This window comes from Homalodisca vitripennis, chromosome 1 (genome assembly GCF_021130785.1).
Source record: "Homalodisca vitripennis isolate AUS2020 chromosome 1, UT_GWSS_2.1, whole genome shotgun sequence".
NCBI classification, from domain to species: domain Eukaryota; kingdom Metazoa; phylum Arthropoda; class Insecta; order Hemiptera; family Cicadellidae; genus Homalodisca; species Homalodisca vitripennis.
In genome coordinates this window covers 156,835,177-156,847,347 of record NC_060207.1, presented here as the reverse complement: position 1 = coordinate 156,847,347, position 12,171 = coordinate 156,835,177, and the positions used below count along the sequence as shown (strand labels likewise).

Here is a 12,171-nt window from a genome sequence, read left to right as displayed (position 1 = left end):
CCCTGTGTCTGTTCTTTTTAATCCTTATATGTTTATATTCCGTTTAAGTACAAGATTAAGAAAACTTCATTAATATAATATGCAATATGATGGATATTTTAAAAACATACAATTTAAACTACAAATACTGTACTTAAAAACATTTTAGTTCAAATTTCAAGGTTCTCTTATCACATACTGAATTCCTGAAAATGTTGCTAGGAGAATGACTACTAAAGGAGTTGAAGACTTGTTAGGGATCCAAGATCAAGGATAGGACGCTCAGATGGGAAAGTAGTTTTACCCCACACAGTTCTTAATCACTTGTGGCTCCTTTCATCTGTACCTGCACTGGATGCGCAAAGTTGCAAACCCGATGTGCATGTACTGTGTGGACAAGATTGATGATACTAGGCTTACCTGTATTGTATGCGAGTGCTTTATGTAATGAGAAGGGTTCTCAACATAAATCTGGGAATTTGACATAGATGATTATGTTGATAAAATGCTCTGAAACTTAAAACAACTGGAATGCAGTCACTGCATTCTTTATTCTGAATCAGAAGAAAGAGAATGGGTGTCTGAAAGACCCTGGAGAAGATTAGGTCGGAATGAACATAGTAGAGTTTGGTCCTCTACATGGCTTGATGGTCCTCTTAGAGAGAGTGAAACTCTCAATATTCAACCGAGTATGTGGCAGCTGAAAAAATCTTTAACATTCCTTGACATTCTTTAGATTTTTCAAAAACTACTATAGGGCTATAGACAATAGACAGAATTCTTTATTCATAATCTTCAAGATTAGAATGGTGTCATAAAGTTTACATGTAATAAAGCTTACGATGGTTGTGTAAGTGTAAATAAGAATAAGTTATCAGTTCTCCAGTTAAGAAATTCTTCAATTGAGTAGAAGGGACGTTCTTGGAGCCATCTGGTTAGTTCCCTTCTGAATTGCTGTTTGTCTGCAGTATGATTTTTAACTTCAGGCGGTAGTATGCTCAGGAATTTGGCGCCCGTATAAGTAGGTTGCTTCTCAAATAGAGTCAATCTATAAGAGGGAAGTGAGTAATTGTTTGCTGCTCTTGTGTTGTGTGAATGTACATCTCCTCTTCTTGGTATGTTTTGTTGACTGGTATGGACAGTTACTTCTAATATGAATAGGGCAACTGTTGTTAGAATATTTAAGTTTTTAAAAGCTTCCCTGCATGAATCTATTGGTCCTAATCCTGACATATGCGGATTGCTTTCTTTTGCAGCACCATGATCCTGTTAGTGTTAGTTTTCGAGGAGCTGCCCCAGATGGCTATACCATAACTCAGGTGGCTTTCCAAGAGAGCGTAGTATGCACATTTAATTATTTCTGGACTACCAACTTGTTTTAATCTCCTTAGCACATACAATGATGTACTGGGTTTTCCACATAGCTGGTCTATTTGGTCATTCCAGGAGAGAGTTTCGTCTGACTAGTCCAAGGTACTTTACATTTTGCATTCTTTCAGCCTCTGGTAGTTCCAAAACTTCTCCTTTGCTTCGTCCAAGTATTATTTGCTGAGTTTTAGTGCTGTTCAGTACTAGATCATTGGCTTGACAATATTCTATTGCCATATTAATAGCTATATATGAGTCTATTTCAAGTCTGGTGGGCTTTTTGTTTTGTAACAGGAGTACTGTATCGTCAGCATACAATAGCATAGAGCAGTATTCTCTGAGGTAGTCAGGGAAGTCACTAACAAAAATTATATACAGTATGGGACCCAAAACTGAGCCTTGTGGGACTCCTCTACTGACTGGCAGTGGTGTCGAGGTAGTTTTTGTTGTCACTCCTTGTGTTGTGCTTCTTATTTCTACCGTTTGCATTCTGTCTGTTAGGTAGCTCGTAAACCAGTCAGCAGTTTTCCCTACCATTCCCTGAGCCTTCAACTTTTCCACTAGCATGTCATGACTTAAGCAGTCAAAAGCTTTTGTAAAATCCCAGAAAATAGCAGTTGTATCTCCTTTGTCTACTGCTTTTATTAAATATTTGACAATGCTTGTCAGTCCAGTTGATGTAGATTTACCTCCCATAAATCCATGTTGTTCTTGGGGAAGAAGGTTGTTAGTATTGAGATGGTTTAATAGTCTTGATAACGCAATCTTCTCGATAATTTTGGATATTGCAGGCAGTAGGGATATTGGCCGATAGTTACTGGCTTGTGTTGGATCCCCTTTTTTGAGTTTAGGGTACACTTTAGCTAACTTCAATTTTGTTGGGAAGATGCCCTGTGTAAATGACTTATTTTATTATGTTGGTCAGAGGTAATATTAGATGATCTTTACATGCTTTAATAAGTTTAGTTGAGATGTCGTCAAAACCAGCTGAGTTTTTCTGTTTCATTGTCTGTATAGTTTTTCCTAACTTCCTGTTCAGTTGTCGGTGAGAGAGTAAGGCGTGTCTTGAATGTTGTGTATAGTGGAAGGTCGTTTAACTAGGTGACCGTCATATGTAGCTTGTAGTACGGTGTTATTAGCGATATTAGCAAAGAATTTATTGAAGTGATCTGCTACCTTTATGGGATCTGAAATTTAAAGTTCCATTATTGTTAAGTTTTATCGTTTCATTACCATTTTTACTTTTGTGTCTCTCCTTATTAATTATATTCCAGATTGCCTTGCTTTTATTTTCTGCTTTATTAATGTGTTCAGATGTCTTAAGTTTCCTTTTGGTTTTTGAGATGAATGTCGTATTCCCTTTTCTTTTCTGTTGCCTTAACCTTGCTTTCATGTGAGCCAGTAAGCAGATATTTTTCCCCGTGCAGCTAGGAACTGATTTCGCTTTTCCACTGTCTCTTGGTTAAGAACAGTTGGCTGTTGCGGTTTCCTCGTGCGAGTTTCGAGTATGTGGGCATGCTACATCCATGTTATACGTCAGAGTTCTTAGGAATATGTTATAAGTGTCTTCTACCGTTTCCAATCTGAGAATGTCATTCCAAGTCTCCTGTTTGAGTAACCTATTAAGCAGTTCCAAGTTTCTGTCAGTGAAATGTCTACTATACATAATTTAGTCAAATGGATTGAACTTGTTGTTGTTCAGTGTCACAGTTGTCCTGTAGTTATTCATTGACCATTGTCCTGGTATGGATAATGAAATGGTGTAATGACATTGACTGTTGGTTTGCAGGGAATTTGATTGGAGCAGACCATATCAATGGAAGTTGCAGTGTTCGGGGTGATACGTTTAGGTGGTAGTTGAGTTGATTGTGATATTGTATGAATTAAGAGTCTCTTGGAGTTGGTTGTGTTGTTTCTATTTGTCTCCAAGGCAGTCAATGTTGATGTCCACCGATTATTAAGTACTGGGCTATTCAATGTAGGTAGTTTCCTAGCGTGCTAGATAAGATGTCAATGGCTTCGTCCAAGTTTGTGTTTGGTCTGTAGATTCCGCAATGTATGTGATTTGTTTTTTTACTGTCAGTTTTATTGCGGACAGCTCACATACAAGTTCCTGGCTATGTATGTTTCTTTCTTTCCAGAAGCGTAGTTCTTAAGTTCATCTTTCACTAGTATCGCCACTCCCCCTTTTTGGTGGTGCCCTCGACAAAAAAACTCTCTATTATTGTATAGCCTTCTAGGTTGGTATTTTCTAGATTTGACTTTGAGAGGCTGTGTTCTGTTGTTTAATGTTATTATGAGGATATTCTGGATAGGTATTGGTGAGGAGGTCAGTCATCATATCTATTTTATTTGAGATTCGATCTGTATTTTGATGTAATAATGTTAGTGAAGTGTCTTTTTTTTGTAGAAATTGTGGGTCTTTCCTTTTTTCTGGGTGCTGCATCTATTGGTTTTTTGTTTTATTTAGGATATTTTTGGGGAGTTACATTGGGTTTAGCAGGTTTGTTAACTCTATGTTGGCGTACAGTCTGGTCATGGTCCGGTTGTCTTGCATTATGATCCGGTTTGGTGTTGTTATGTATTTTTCTGTGTCAATGTTTTTCTAAAAAATGAGTTGAAGCGCTGGTATCTGAAATTTTGTCCTGAGCAATGTCTGGTAGTTTGATTGTTTTTCTTGTAGGTGTTTCCATTAAAAAATTCTTCAAGCATTTTACCTTTAAGTTGTGTTGCTGTAATTGGGGGCAAATTTTTACTTACAATTTTATTTTCAAACAAATGAATGGGTCCCTCGAACAACGTTGTAACTAACAACTTTTATGACAATGACTTTTTCACGGAACAACGTTGTAACTATCATTCTGCATCATGTGGTAAATTTAGTTTTGAATAAAACCGCCCTGAACGGCTGATCGAATTGGCGGGAAACTGCTGGCATCCGCGCTCAGAACAACGTTGTATCTAGCATGATGTTGTCCGGAACTTGGCGTTGTCATTTCACCCGGCGTTCAAAATCGTTTGAATAAGGGAAAAAAACGAAAAATGAAGATTAATCAATGGAAAGACACCAATCGCAAAAGAGCCAGGGATGCTAGGAACCCCTAGGCTACATTTCCAAGAGGAAGAAGCCCGTTCCTGGAAAATTGCCACCTGAAATGGTAAGGAGAACAACGTTGTATCTACACCTTATACTTATAGTATAAAACAACCTGGTATAAACAATGTCTTCACAAAAAACTATGTTTTTTTAAAATTAATAATAATAACTAAACTAAGATTCCAATGTATTTTTTAATTTAACCTTTTGTGTTTGTTAATCTTTTACTAAAATTTAAATGTTAAACAGTTATAACAAAAATAATAAATTGAAAAGGCACCTATATTAATACACTTTGCTTACAGGGTAGACAATGCAGCTGCAAGTTCCAATGTGGTCAACTTAATCATGAGGAAATCCTACAACACTTCAAGAACTTCATGGATTGAGTTACAACAGCCAGACTGCATTCCTCGCCCAACTCGTGTATCAAGGTAGTTGATATCAATCGCCATACGGTGAGGTGAAGATATTTCCGAGAAGCATTGTACTGTTGAGTATTCTCCCCCCAGAACAGATAGTAACATTCGCATTTGTCAAAAAACAATGTGCCACATTTTTCAAATCACTCCTCGTCGTATCCAGATGCTTGTAGACAAAACCAAAATTAATAAGCCCTTATCTGATTGCTGTGGGTCCCATGGTAAACATGGACATGTTTCTGAAGAGATCAAAGAGCTTATAAAACAGCAAATTTCTCTCATTTCCATATATGGAAAATCACTATTCACGGAGAGACAGCCAATCAAAATGTTTGGATCCGTCATTGAATGTTACAAAAAATGTGGGAACTTTTTCGCATTCAGCATCCAGAGAACAATGTAAAACTTCACTTATACCGTGACATTTTTAACAGTGATTTTAAATTACGATTTGGTCTGCCAAGGTCTGATACATGTGTCTATTGTGATCGCCTATACATTCAACTTGCAGAGTGTAAAAATGAAAATGAAAGAAAGAAAACAGAGGCCGAAATTAAAATACATCATTTTAGGGCAGATGCTGCTTACAAGGCTCTGGATAAAGACAAGGTAGATGCTCAAACAAAATCTACCGATGTAGTTTTGTGTATAGACCTTCAGCAGGTTTTGTTTTGCTCTAATCTCACAAACAACAATGTATTTTATCAACGACAGCTCTCATGCTACAATTTAGCAGTATACGACATGGGCAAGCATGAAGCTTGTATGTTTTTATGGAATGAAACTGTAGGCAAACGGGGATCAGCGGAAATAGCATCATGTATCTTAAAGTATATTGAACTCAACTTTCAAAAGCTCAAACCAGGCCAAACCCGTACAATGAAGCTTTGGTCAGACCGCTGCCATTGGCCCAAAACAATAACTGGAGATTTGATTGGTATAATGCAGGCACCTGGTGACCATTCATTTCTTTACTACCGTTGAACAAAAATTCATGACTACAGGTCATAGCTTCCTCCCATGCGATCGAGATTTTGCTTTGATAGAAAAGGCAAGCTCGTTTATGTCCCCTTCCAATGGGTTTGAAATAATAGATCATTTTGCAAATTCAAATTACCCTTTTACTGTTTGTCTTATGAACACTGAGGACTTTAAAAACACAAGACATTGTGCTGAATAGCTTGGCCACAAATAAGTTCAATATAACAAACCATGTTTTGGTATCAAATGACTGCAGACGACCCAACTACTTTGCGCGGCATGACGGCTCACAATGTCTTACAGTCATGGTATGGTCATGTATTATCCAAAATAATCAGAGAACGAGATGATATAACTACATCAAAGACAAGCACTTCACAGAAGAAGAGGCCTTCAAAGAAGGAGGTGCGTAGACATCCTCCCGTTGTAGTTGAACAATTCCCACGGTTATATGAAAGCACCTTACCAATCAAAGCTGCTAAGAAAAAAGACACTGAATATGCGCAGGTACATACCTCAAGAGTTTGTTCCATTTTACGAAAATATTGCAGTGGAATAACCAATATAGTGCAAAGTTTACAATGAATAAAATGTAAAATTTTACATGATTGAATATTTTTAGTAAAATGAAAACAATGACTATTGTAAAAGTCCTTTTTTATAAATACATATCAATTGTCTTTTTTATAAATACATATCAATTGTGTCTTACTTAAGTATTACATAACAATAAACTACTGTTTTAACTGAACTCTAGTGTCATCTTTTCAAAGCCCATATTTTAAACTGTGATTTGTCCGAAGAATAACATTGTAACTGAATTTAGTTACAAAGTTGTTCCATAAAATTTGGATATAAATCCACTTACAACTCAAGTTACGCAATACATTTAAAGTTAATATTTGTTATATAGTTGTTATTTTGTACAATGAATAGTTTTACATCAAAATAACTTCATCTCCACAGAAAATATCCCAACCAGAAAGTTTTTTTTCACTTCCTTAAAAATTTCACTTTTGTCAGTTACAACGTTGTTTGAGGGACCCATTCAATTAAACACTGAACAGTTTTTATAGTAAAACTAATGGTTTCTGAGATATTTGTGCAAAGCTGAATTTGAACTTTCCCTCCCCTCCTTTGCTTATCCCCTACAATCTGGGACTATAGTTCCAGCCCATGTGTATTAGGGCACTTTATTGTACAAATGTACCAGTTTTCAATACCAGGACTGTCAAATTTGCCATTAAAAAGTGCGATCTAGATAAACAATTCTAATATTTTCAATAACTTGAGGCATTAATAATCATATTCAAAGAATGTATTACTGCCTCCTCATATATACACATAATATCGATTGTATGAAATGTTATTCTCTTTTATTTAATACTGAACAATTTTAGCGCTAAATAAATTGGTTTTGAGATATTTGCGAAAACTGTACCTTTGAACCCTCCTTTCCCCCTTCCTTCCAGAGAGGCTTTTAGTATATTTAAAAGGACCCTTTAAGTTACAAATGTACCTATTATCAAAACTATTAGAATTTTTCTCCTAATTTGACCGGACTAATAAGTTAATCTTCTGTTCAAATACAAGATTAAGACAACTTCATTAGTATAATAGGTAGTGGTGGGTAAATCCAGAATTTTTGAATCTGATTCCAAATTTAAAAAATCTGTTCCCGATTCTTAAATCTAATAGCTTAACCTAAGTAAGATTTAAACAAAATCACCAATATAATATTAACTTCTGGAATATATGCTTGTGATTTGCAAAAAATATGGGCATAAATTTATGAAGGAATACTTTACAATATAATAAAGAAGATAATTGAATAAAGGAATTAATAATAAAACTACAAAAGTTGTACACAGCAGACGCGTGGCATTGCACAAATTATTTACAAAATGATAATTTGTTAATTAGGTTATCTATTTACAGGGTTACAAACAGTGTTAAAAACACATGTTTGCAATCAGTGAATTACGTAATGGATCAGCTGACGTCCACGAATAAACGCAACCTATTGAATTTTATAAAAAACTGGAGGCAGGTATATTATTATTAAGAAAAGTAAAATAATTATTTAATTATGTTATGTACTTACGGTTTTGAAAAGTTCTGAAAAGTGATTGGTAGTTATCGTAATGGCGATCATCTGTCATCCTTGAATAAACGCAGCAGACTCATGTCGTTGTGCACACATAAATATAGAAAATACTAATTGCAAGAAAAATATTATTTACAAAAGTGTTATGTTTATTGGAGTAGGTTATTTATTTACGGTTTTAAAAATTTAGCAAAAATACGTATTAACGTTCCAACAGTTAATTGTATACAGTCGATCAGCTGATAACTAATGACAGCCGATTAGAATACCGACGATCAATTTTTTTTAAACATCTGATGGATTTGAGATTTCGGTTTATTATATAATAACAGGCAATATGATGTATATTTTAAGAACATTGTATTCAAATCATAAACACTGATATTAAAATCATTATACCTAATAAAAAACCTACAGTTATTTAATACTGGATTTAGCTATTTGATCATATACCAAATTGGTCATAGTGGCAGCATATAATAGTGTCAGGTATAGCAAACTCAAATTAAAGGTCCAATCCATCTAGGCATGAATAAAAATGCATGAATACTAACTCATTCCCCAATAAGGGAACATAGTATAGTATGTTAAATAGCTTGGGATGTTATAAGAATGATACAAGGGATGATACAAAGAAATGTTGCATAACGATGCAGTTGGCATAAGTGCATTCTCTGACTCAACAGTAACACAGTAGTTTCAGATCAGTGATATAAAAACATCACTTAAACAAAAATAAGCATTTTATCTGAGGTTAGTTTTATGGATCTTGTCTATTTCTTGTTTAATAAAAATGAATGTGAAATAAGAGCAACGTGTTTGTATGAAACTGAACAAAACTTTTTGATGTTACAAGATGCTTTTGGTGAAGAATGTTTAAACCGATCATTTTGTCAACAGTGGTACAAGAGACGCTTAACGATGGCTAAACATCCACAGAAGATGATGCTCGTTCCAGATGCCCTTTAACATCAATCAACGATGACAATGTTACTAAAGCGAACGCTCTCGTACAATCAGACCATTAATTAACAATCCGTGAAATGGCTGAAGAATGTAACATTTTCTTTAAGTTCATGTCAAGAAATGTTAACTGATCCAATAATCCAAAACTTCAGATGCGTCGTGTTATGGAAAAGTTTGTTTCAAAACTATTGACCAAAGACCACAAATAACACTGAATTCAGATTTCTGAGGAACAGGATTCATGATTTCTTGAAATAGCAAATAACGAGAGCTTCTTGAAACATGTCACTATGGCAGACGAAACATGGGTTTTTGATTATGATGTGAAAACAAAAGCCCATCATAATAACCATCAAAAGGCTCTCCAAGAACCAAGAGAGCTTGTCAAATCAAATGTGAAGGTCATGCTTATGGTTGTCTTTGGCTGTAAAGGTGTTGTCTACTATGAATTCTTTCCCCAAGGTCAGACAATATTAATCATTTTATTTATCTTGAAACCCTAAGACAATTGCGTAATGCTGTGAGAAGAAAGAGACCTGAGCTGTGGCTAAGTGGTAATTGGGTTCTTCATCATGACAACACTCTTGTTCACTCTGCATTAGTAATCCGTGAGTTTTGTGCAAATAACACAATGACTGTCATCCCTCAGCCCCTCTACTCACCTGACCTGGCTCTGGCTGACTTTTTTCTTTTCCCGAAGCTCAAGAGACCCCTGAAAGGATGAAGATTTCAAACAGTTGACGAAAATAAAGAAAAAAATAATGGAGCTGCTAAACATTATTACAACAGGTATGCTTGCACAATCCGGGAGCAACAAACATGTCACAGTTGAAAGGCATCTAAATTTTGTGTAAATGATTTGTTTAAATATCAAACACTATAAAAAGTATGTGTTAGTGACATTTTAGTACTGCAATCGGATGTATTTTGTAGTGGCATAGATGTGCTATCCATAAAATAATTCAATTATTAAGTGCAATACTTAACCAATGAATGTTATTTTCAAAATAAAACATGACAATAATGGTTTTATTTATGTACTCTCTCATCATTATTTTTAAAAGCGAATTACAGCCGATTTTAGTGAGGTTTCACCAGAGAAGACATCATTAAATCGTCACTTGTTTTGGTTTTATGGTTCATATCAGATTCGGTGATCCAGAAGGGATCTGACCTCTATTAATCTGCATTATTGACACTCTACTGTGTAGGAACAAACAGAAATAATCAGCCTCCCAGAAATGAAAGAAAGCTTTAATCATGGGAAATAAGTAAAATATGCAGTATGACCTAAATTAAAAGGGTAGAGAAAACATGCCCCACATAATTTAAATTAAGAGACATTGTTAGCCTTGCTTTAAAAATATGTGAGCTAGAATAAATGTGATATTAGGGAAAAAATGTAAACTGACATGTTCTTATAAATTTATTCAGGTACGAATGGAAAAAATTCCAGTTGAATTAAGTATGTACTAAAACATTAAAACTTGTTAAAAAGTATCACTTTGATTAGTTACATTTTGTAATGCATTTGTTAAGCAAGTTAATAAGTTACACATCGTTATTTGAAATACGTGACACAAAAGAACATACATAAGGTACAACACAAATTACAAAAGTAAATTAGAAGATTTATCCATGTATGTATGGTGTCCCTATATCCCTGTGCAATTGCTTCTGATAATTGATGCATCCACGAGTTTCTGAGAACAAAACAGAACTACAGTCATGAAGCACATTTAGAAATAAATATTAAAGCATTCTCTTTTGCTGTCATGCTATTAAGAGATTTTAATTATATTTTGCTTATCTGAGCTAGAGGTGTAATTGACCACCTGGGTCAAAGAATAAAAAATTAATTATAACCTCTTTAAACTTAAACAAATTAGATAGTAAGAGCTGTTCATTTTTGCTTTGCAGACATTAAGCATATTTTGCGTTTACTGAATACTATTTGGATTACAAAAAATACATTTATTTACGTATTGGAAGTGAAGAGTATCATTGTAATTTAAAAAATTTAATAATTAAAAAAGAATGACAACCTAACAATTTGTTATAGTACACAATAATAATAATTCAGTGAACAAATATTACACTAAAATAAAAATTAAAGCAGAAAAAATATAATGAACAGACCAATTAATTGTCTTGTCTACCACATAGTACCAGTAATACATAAGTCATATAACAGAATATTTACTATACAGAAGATTTGGTCATTTTATTTTAACTGGACTCAATTCAGGAATAAGTGCTATAAATCCCAAACATGTTATGTAAACAACATTCAGTGGGATAATGAGAGTACCATGTTATTATGAAACATATGAAGTCCTGTAACACAGTTCTTTGAATCTTGGAGAAACAACTACAAGAGTAAATATTGGTTATGCTCTTTGACAAGCACTCTTCAACTTCATATTCACTTGCTTTGAGTGTAAAACCCTTGAAATTTATGCTCACCAGCCTAGAGCAAATGTTTATTTATTTATAACAATAGTAATAGTACTAACATGCAAACTTACTATTTGAAGTTGTACTTCAGCTGTTTACAAGATTGAAACCTCTGTGGTTCAAAACTATAGTGATCTCTTGGTTGTAGTCTGTAATTTGGCTTATTAATCAATGATACTTGTCAAGAAATGGTTGATCAAGTTAAAAACACATGATTACATTTTCATTTGTCCATTACTCTCACCCATTAATATGCCATGTTAAAAATGATAAATATTTTCAACTCTAAGTTTATTTAATAACTGAAGTATAGTTACTTTGCACGGCTATTTAGATCCAACTCATTACTGAAAATAAGTATAGTGGCAGTTATACAATTTTTATACTCTATTAGGCAAACATATTAAAACAAAGATGTCAAAAAAACCCTTATACAGGGTGTCAATTAAGTCTGGAACCTCTTTTTTTATTTTTGAACCAAAATAGAAAGAAATACCAAAGTTCACACGTGCTTACTGGTGATAGTAACGCATACATCTGCCCAATTACCGACCGGATAATCCCTTTGGGGGATGGTCCACAAGGAGTCAGACAAAATTCTTAAATAGCAGCATAGGTCAAGTTTGGTATCCAATTAAAGGTCTTACTTAGCAGAGTACGATGCCACAAACCGGACTTCAAAAGGTGGATTCATTCAGTAGTTATAGCTATTTGAATTTTAAAACAATTGAACAATGTAAATTATTATGTATTACAAGTAAACACCAATTTTTAAGTACCTATGATCAAAGTAA

At 34.3% G+C, this 12,171-nt stretch overlaps 1 long non-coding RNA gene across 1 annotated transcript; it reads right to left on the bottom strand.

Annotated features, from left to right (window-relative positions):
- Positions 1 to 10,333: 10,333 nt before the first annotated feature.
- Positions 10,334 to 11,844, bottom strand: LOC124374509. The gene is made up of 2 exons (XR_006923566.1): positions 11,449 to 11,844; positions 10,334 to 10,623 (listed from the first exon to the last, which is right to left on the bottom strand). It is a non-coding gene; the product is annotated as an uncharacterized LOC124374509 (long non-coding RNA).
- Positions 11,845 to 12,171: the final 327 nt, after the last annotated feature.